The sequence below is a fragment of the Rana temporaria genome, chromosome 1 (assembly GCF_905171775.1).
Source record: "Rana temporaria chromosome 1, aRanTem1.1, whole genome shotgun sequence".
Classification (NCBI taxonomy): Eukaryota; Metazoa; Chordata; class Amphibia; order Anura; family Ranidae; genus Rana; species Rana temporaria.
The window spans coordinates 97701624-97710839 of NC_053489.1; the positions used below are offsets into that span (position 1 = coordinate 97701624).

The 9216-nt window shown below is 47.0% G+C and overlaps 1 pseudogene; it reads left to right on the forward strand.

The window, feature by feature from the left end:
- The first annotated feature begins 8272 nt into the window (after nt 1–8272).
- On the forward strand, nt 8273–8405 carry LOC120925233 (annotated as a pseudogene).
- Nucleotides 8406–9216: the final 811 nt, after the last annotated feature.

Below are 9216 nucleotides of genomic sequence, written 5' to 3' on the forward strand. Positions count from 1 at the left end.
CTTCTCCTTTCTTGTTTTGGAAGTGATAGGAAGTGAAGGGAAACCTCACCAACGGGACACAGCAAAACCTCAACCAACAGAGGTTATAACCCTCCATGACTTTGAAATGGAAAAAAAATAAAGTTTTGCCTTTAGTTCTGATTTAAAGAATCATTGCCAGTCACATTGCCAAAACAAGCTAAAATAAGAGATGAATTTTGTCTGGCTAAAATTAAATTTCTAGTAATTACAGATAAGTGCCCAGGATGGCACTTAGAAGTTCCACCCATAAATATAACATTACATCAGTAGTTTTAAAAAAATGTCATTAGTCCTTTAAGAATTTTTTTATTTTTTTTAGATGCCTTTAAAGTGTTTTGTTTCTAGGCAGAATAGTTAATCTTCCCTCTTCCTGCACCTAGGTGCTTAATGCTTCCTAACCTACACCGCACAGACTCCTGGGAATGTAGTGGGTGTGACTTTCCAGGAGTCTGTGCATTCCCCAGTCTCAAAGAATCACGTGACTTGGACAGCATAGGTGCTGAAACCTGATCTGACACTGCTTGTGCAGCACTGAGCATGTGCGAGATCTGCAAGGCTGAAATCCAGGAAGTCATACAGTCTGGCTTCATGATGCCCACACTTAAGATGGCCCCAGTCAATTTCTATTTTATAAAGTGTCTAAATGCTGTAACAACCTAACAAAACGGACCTTAGTTTACAGACTAACTTTACTAGAATACATTAAGCTTGTGTATTACAGGGGTATTTATATATAAAAAGTGCAATTGTGGCCGGAACTCCGCTTCAACTTTTTTAACACAGGGGAACCCAAAAAAATAACCGTTTGATCTCAGGGAACCCTTTTCTAATAATTTCTATATCTACTGTAAATTAGTGGGATGGTTAGTAGGAAGAATGCTTTTTGAAGAGTGGGAAAAATCCACTTCTTACTAAGAGCCCTCTTACACGGACGTGTCCATGTGAGGGCTCCGCTTTGCTCGGCGGGGATCGATCTGTCGATCCTCGCTGAGTAGGCAGATGACAGGTCTGTGGACCGACCTGTCAGAGCGCCACTCTCCCCTATGGGGAATCGGATGAAGATGGACCGTAGAGTCCGTTTTCATCCGATCCGCCAGACGGATGTAAAATAGGGTTTCTATCCGGATCGGAGCCGGTCAGATGTCGGCGGGCATGTCACCGCTGACATCCGTGGCTGCATAGAGGTGCATGGAGTGTCCGTTCAGGTCTGCCTAAAAAACTGACAGGCGGCCCATGTAAAAGGGGCCTTATCTGAGAGACAGGAATCATCCCTTGCTCAGAGAGCCTCCAGCAACCTGTAGAGGAACCCTTGTTGAGAAAGCCTGGCCTAGTAGAAACAATGGAAATTTACGCCACACCCTTCTAAATCTTCATAGCTCAGTCTATGTCATTGATGGGAATTTAACCACTTAAAGCAAGGGTTCCACCCAAAAATGGAACTTCCGCTTATCCCACTCCTCACCCCCTTACATGCCACACTTGGCATGTAATTTTTTTTTTGGGGGGGGAGTGGGGGCTTCAGGAGAAGGGGACTACCTGTCCCACTTCCTCCTTCCGCGGAGGGGCTGCAAAGGCGATTAAGCTTAATCGCCTTTTGGCAGCCCCTCCCTGCAGGCGATCGCCTAGGACACGTGACAGGTCCTAGGCGATCGCCTGTCCAATCAAACAGCGCAGCGCCGGCCACGCGCGCATGCGCAGTGCCGCTTGCGCATGCGCAGTGGGTGCCCGGCCGTGAAGCCGAAAGCTGTCACGGCCGGGTGCCCACAGTGACAATGAAGACGCCGGCCGGGGAGGGGGGGAGAGGAGTGGAGCCCCGCCCGGCGCGTCGCTGGAACGCTGGAGCAGGTAAGTGTCTGTTTATTAAAAGCCAGCAGCTACACTTTTTGTAGCTGCTGACTTTTAATAAACATAAATATTGTCTGGAACTCCCCTTTAAGACCCGGACCATTATGCAGGTTAAGGACCTTGCCCCTTTTTGCGATTCCGCACTGTGTCGCTTTAACTGACAATTGCGCGGTCATACGACGTGGCTCCCAAACAAAATTGGCGTCCTTTTTTCCCCACAAATAGAGCTTTCTTTTGGTGGTATTTGATCACCTCTGCGGTTTTTATTTTTTGCACTATAAACAAAAATAGAGTGACAGTTTTGAAAAAAATTCAATATTTTTTACTTTTTGCTATAATAAATATCCCCCAAAAATATATAAAAAAACTATTTTTTCCTCAGTATTCTTCTACCAATTTTTGTTAAAAAAAATCGCAATAAGCGTTTATCGATTGGTTTGCGCAAAATTTATAGCGTTTACAAAATAGGGTATAGTTTTATTGCATTTTTATTAATATTTTTTTTTTTTACTACTAATGGCGGTGATCAGCAATTTTTTTCGTGACTGCGACATTATGGCGGGCACATCGGACAATTTTGACACATTTTTGGGACCATTGTCTTTTTCACAGCAAAAAGTGCTATAAAAATGCACTGTTTACTGTGAAAATTACAATTGCAGTTTAGGAGTTAACCACTAGGGGGCGCTGTAGGGGTTAAGTGTGACCTCATATGTGTTTCTAACTGAAGGGGGGCGGGGCTGGACATGTGACGTCATTGATCGTCTTTCCCTATATCAGGGAACAGACAATCAATGATACTGCCACAACGAAGAACAGGGAAGCAGTGTTTACACACACCTCTCCCCGTTCTTCAGCTCTGGTGACCGATCGCGGGACACTGTCGGTGATCGGGTCTGTGGGTCCCGCGGGAGCGGTCACAGAGCTTCGAACGCTCGCGCTCGCGACCCCACGGCTGGGCTTAAAGAGACACGTATAGGTACGTGATTGTGCCCAGATGCCATTCTGCCGACGTATATCGGCGTGAAGAGGTCCTTAGCCACTTGCCGACCGGCCACCGCCGTTATACGTCGACAAGTTGGCTCGGCTGGGCGAGAGCACGTAATATGACGTCCTCTCTCCCACCCCCACTAGGAGTGGAGCCCCGCCCGGCGCGTCGCTGGAACGCTGGAGCAGGTAAGTGTCTGTTTATTAAAAGCCAGCAGCTACACTTTTTGTAGCTGCTGACTTTTAATAAACATAAATATTGTCTGGAACTCCCCTTTAAGACCCGGACCATTATGCAGGTTAAGGACCTTGCCCCTTTTTGCGATTCCGCACTGTGTCGCTTTAACTGACAATTGCGCGGTCATACGACGTGGCTCCCAAACAAAATTGGCGTCCTTTTTTCCCCACAAATAGAGCTTTCTTTTGGTGGTATTTGATCACCTCTGCGGTTTTTATTTTTTGCACTATAAACAAAAATAGAGTGACAGTTTTGAAAAAAATTCAATATTTTTTACTTTTTGCTATAATAAATATCCCCCAAAAATATATAAAAAAACTATTTTTTCCTCAGTATTCTTCTACCAATTTTTGTTAAAAAAAATCGCAATAAGCGTTTATCGATTGGTTTGCGCAAAATTTATAGCGTTTACAAAATAGGGTATAGTTTTATTGCATTTTTATTAATATTTTTTTTTTTTACTACTAATGGCGGTGATCAGCAATTTTTTTCGTGACTGCGACATTATGGCGGGCACATCGGACAATTTTGACACATTTTTGGGACCATTGTCTTTTTCACAGCAAAAAGTGCTATAAAAATGCACTGTTTACTGTGAAAATTACAATTGCAGTTTAGGAGTTAACCACTAGGGGGCGCTGTAGGGGTTAAGTGTGACCTCATATGTGTTTCTAACTGAAGGGGGGCGGGGCTGGACATGTGACGTCATTGATCGTCTTTCCCTATATCAGGGAACAGACAATCAATGATACTGCCACAACGAAGAACAGGGAAGCAGTGTTTACACACACCTCTCCCCGTTCTTCAGCTCTGGTGACCGATCGCGGGACACTGTCGGTGATCGGGTCTGTGGGTCCCGCGGGAGCGGTCACAGAGCTTCGAACGCTCGCGCTCGCGACCCCACGGCTGGGCTTAAAGAGACACGTATAGGTACGTGATTGTGCCCAGATGCCATTCTGCCGACGTATATCGGCGTGAAGAGGTCCTTAGCCACTTGCCGACCGGCCACCGCCGTTATACGTCGACAAGTTGGCTCGGCTGGGCGAGAGCACGTAATATGACGTCCTCTCTCCCACCCCCACTAGGAGGCGCGCGCCCCCCGCTCGCCCCCGACTCCCGTGCGTGTGCCCGGCGGGCGTGATCGCCGCCGGGCACACGCGATCGCTCGGTACAGAGCGGGGACCGGGAGCTGTGTGTGTAAACACACAGCTCCCGGTCCTGTCAGCGGGGGAAATGCTGATCTTCGGTTCATACAATGTATGAACCGAGGATCAGTGTTTCCCCTAGTGAGGCCACCCCCCCCCCCCCACAGTAAGAACACACCCAGGCATACTTAACCCCTTCCGCGCCCCCTAGTGTTAACCTCTTCACTGCCAGTGGCATTTTTATAGTAATCCAATGCATTTTTATAGCACTGATCGCTATAAAAATGCCAATGGTCCCAAAAATGTGTCAAAAGTGTCCGAAGTGTCCGCCATAATGTCGCAGTACCGGAAAAAAAAAATCGCTGATCGCCGCCATTACTAGTAAAAAAAATATAATAAAAATGACATATAAATACCCCCTATTTTGTAAACGCTATAACTTTTGCGCAAACCAATCAATAAACGCTTATTGCGATTTTTTTTTACGAAAAATATGTAGAAGAAAACGTATCGGCCTAAACTGAGGAAAAAAAATGTTTTTTTATATATTTTTGGGGGATATTTATTATAGCAAAATGTAAAAAATATTCATTTTTTTCAAAATTGTCGCTCTATTTTTGTTTATAGCGCAAAAACTAAAAACCGCAGAGGTGATCAAATACCACCAAAAGAAAGCTCTATTTGTGGGGAAAAAAAGGACGCCAATTTTGTTTGGGAGCCACGTCGCACGACCGCGCAATTGTCTGGTAAAGCGACGCAGTCCCGAATCGCAAAAAGTACTCTGGTCTTTGGGCAGCAATATGGTCCGGGGGGTAAGTGGTTAAGTGGTTAAATTTCAGGAATTAGATACAGTGGGCCGGATCCACGTAGCGCGGCGCTTCTTTACGTCCGGCGTAGTGTTTCTCAGATACACTACGCCGCCGTAACTTACAGCGTATTTCCCGTATCCACAAAGAATTTGCGCCGTAAGTTACGGCGGCGTAGTGTAACTGTGTCGGCGTAAGGGCGCGCAATTCAAATGGATGAGATAGGGTTGTGTTTTATGTTAATACGTCTTGACCCGACGTAAATGACGTTTTTTCTGAACGGCGCATGCGCCGTCCGTGGGGGTATCCCAGTGCGCATGCTTCAAATTAACCCGCAACAAGCCAATGCTTTCGACGTGAACGTCATTCTACCCAAAGCCCTAGTCGCGAACGTTTTACGCAAACGACGTACACAATGGAAAATTTGACGCTGGCCCGACGTCCATACTTAACATTGGCTACGCCTCATATAGCAGGGGTGAAGTTACGCCGAAAAAAGCCTTACGGAAACGACGTAAAAAAATGCAGCTCTGATGACCGATCGCGGGACACTGCCGGTGATCGGGTCCGTGGGTCCTGCGGGAGCGGTCACAGAGCTTCGAACACTCGCGACCCCACGGTTGGGCTTAAAGAGACACGTACAGGTACGTGATTGTGCCCAGATGCCATTCTGCCGACGTATATCGGCGTGAAGGGGTCCTTAAGTGGTTAACTTTCAGGAATTAGATACAGTGGGCCAGATCCACGTAGCGCGGCGCTTCTTTACGTCCGGCGTAGTGTATCTCAGATACACTACGCCGCCGTAACTTACAGCGTATTTCCCGTATCCACAAAGAATTTGCGCCGTAAGTTACTACGGCGTAGTGTAACTGTGTCGGCGTAAGGGCGCGCAATTCAAATGGTTGAGATAGGGTTGTGTTTTATGTTAATACGTCTTGACCCGACGTAAATGACGTTTTTTCTGAACGGCGCATGCGCCCTCCGTTGGGGTATCCCAGTGCGCATGCTCCAAATTAACCCGCAACAAGCCAATGCTTTCGACGTGAACGTCATTCTACGCAAAGCCCTATTCGCGAACGTTTTACACAAACGACGTACACAACGGAAAATTTGATGCTGGCCCGACGTCCATACTTAACATTGGCTACGCCTCATATAGCAGGGGTAACGGTACGCCGAAAAAAGCCTTATGGAAACCACGTAAAAAAATGCGCCGGCCGGACGTACGTTTGTGGATTTGCGTATCTAGCTAATTTGCATACTCGACGCGGAAATCGACGGAAGCGCCAACTAGCGGCCAGCGTAAATATGCACCTTAGATCCGACGGCGTACTAAGACGTACGCCTGTCAGATCTAGCCCAGCTTCAGGCGTATCTTGTTTTGCAAATATTAAAGTGGACCTTGCATGAAAATAAATACATGGGGCCAGATTCTCAAAAGAGTTACGACGGTGTATCTCAGGAAACACCGTCGTATCTCTGTTTTTGGCCCCGGTATCTATGCGAGTGATTCCTAGAATCATTTTTGCATAGATACGGCCAAGATCCGACAGGTGTAAGTCACTTACACCGTCGGATCTTAGATGTAATGCGACGCCGGCCGCTAGGTGGCGTTTACGTTCAGTTCTCATTTGACTATGCAAATGAGCCTGATACGCCGATTCCCGAACGAATTTGCGTCGCGTAGTCGTCGCTTACGTCGTTTCCGTAAGCGTAAGGTTACCCCTGCTATATGAGGGGTAATCTTACGCCAGTCCGCCGTATGCCATGTTAAGTATGGCGTCGGGTCAGCGTTGTCTTTTTCATTCGGTTACCTTGTTTTACTAAGTCGTCCACGAATACGACTTTACGTCAATGACGCTCACGTCGGCGTCATTGACGTTTTCCGTCGTGAGCTGGAGCATGCGCACTGGGCTCTTTTTCCGCCTGGCGCATGCGCAGTTCTATCGGCGCGGGGGCGCTCTTAATTTGAATACAAGCTGCCCCCTTTGAATTACGTGGCCATACGCTGGGCCGTTTACACTACGCCGCCGCAAATTACCGAGCAAGTGTTTGGGGAATACGGCACCAGTAAGTTGCACCAGTAAGTTGCGGTGGCGTGGTGTAAATGGCTTACACTACGCCAACGCAGAATATTAGAGAATCTGGCCCCCGGTACGTGGAGTTGGGAACTTAGGTGCAAAGATCTTTTTTGCTAATCTCCAATTAATGCAAAAAGTCAGATAACTGTTCAACTCACCAGTATCAAGATTGAGTAGCAAAGATATTTTCATGTCCTGACATTGATGTGTGTGGTTTCTAATAATTTGAAAGGTTTGGGTTGTATATGTCATAGTTGAAACTTCCCAAAAGTTTTCTTCTCTGTCACAAGAACAAAATAAGTTGATTTTAGAAAATATTACTGTATACTCTCATCTACATTACATCTGCCACATAGCTGTGAGTGTGGGAGTATGCATCATTTTCTTCCCCTAGTTACACTTCTGGAGTGCCCACTTCATTCTGTTCCCCCATAGAATATTCTTGAATTGCTAGTCACTGGACATGTCATGTGATGCGTAGGAGGTCAGGATGAAACAGAATTAGGGCATGCCTTTCTAGGAATGGTGAGCTAAGAAAATGCTCCAACCATTTGTTGTCATGGATGCCGGTGAGATCACAGACATTATTAGATATCACTTGTGCAGCAAAATCATTTACTGTATTAAAAGATGTTGACATATGTCATATGCCCAATGAAATGTACGTGGGATGACATTATAAATAAATAGAAAAATTACTAATTAAAGTATACCTAAAGGCAAAACTTTTTTTTTAGTTTTGGATAGAGTGGAGAGAGATTAGAACCCCTGTCAGTTTTTATTGCTGTCTGTGCTCCCGTTAGGGAGATTCACCCTCTCAATTTGTCCTGTTCACCATTATCACTGAAAGTGAAAGCAAAAGAAAATCCCAAACTTTGGGTTGTCCTTAGAAAAGTAATAGAGGGGAAATCTTCCAGTGAGGACACGAATTCTGGTGACCCTGGAGGGCTCCAAGAGATTCCCTTAATTTGCAGGAATTTCCTCTCACTTCCTGTTTTGGCTATGGGACAGGAAGTAAAGGTAAATCTCCCCAGTGGGATACAGGTAGCAAAAATAAACCTTACAGGGGTTATAACCCTCCCTTCTTCTATTCCAAAACGAAAAAGAAAATTGCCTATAGTACTACTTTAAGGATACATTTTTTGAGTAATTGCTTCTCTGCCTTTTGGCTAAGATCAAGTGTAGTATCTGCTCTTATCACTTGCCAGGAGGTGGCGCTGTGCTAACCGTCCCTGGTTCACGGCAGTGGATTAGGGATGGCGGTGGCTAGGCAAGGCCTTTTGGCGTAATGGCAACCTGGACGGTTAGTATCAGGGCAGACCGAAAGCGTACTGCTCGATGAACGGAGGGACGTTACTAGGCCTCCCTTAGAGAAAGAAGAAAGGGAAGCCTCCTGAGGACGATGGCGAACCATTGGGTCTGGCCTAGATTTGTGTGGTTTTCGCCCCTTACAGTTTTTCGGATGGGAAAGCCTGCCCCTTTTTGGTGTTATTGAGGGGAATTGGCCGGTACCACCGAATATAATTAGGTGGGAGCAATGGGAGAGATAGTGGAGGTTTTGCCAATTTGGTCTCTCCATAGACTCTCGGTGTTCTGATACCTTCCTGGCTGGGGTGGGGCTACATCGGTCTGGGCTGTTGGTCAGGGTTTAGAAAAAAACCTGTGGTGAATGTGCCCCTGGAGTGGCAGTGCAGGCAGGGCCGGCCCTACCATGGGACCCGCTGGTCCCCTGGTACCAGGCGGCACTTTCAAGGGGGTGGAAAATTGCCGCCCGCCAACTCCGCTTCACTGTCTTGGAAACAATCGCCTTTCCTAATGTTATGGCCACGGCTCCGGAGCTAGGCCGAAGCAGCGGCCTTTCCTAATGTTATGGCCGCGGCTCCGTAGCTAGGCCGAAGCCGCGGCCTTTCCTAATGTTATGGCCGTGGCTTCGGCCTAGCTCCGGAGCCGTGACCATAACATTAGGAAAGGCCGCGGCTTCGGCCTAGCTCCGGAGCCGCGGCCATAACATTAGGAAAGGCCGCGGCCATAACATTAGGAAAGACCGCGGCTTCGGCCTAGCTCCGGAGCCGCGGCCATCTTGGTACACCCGA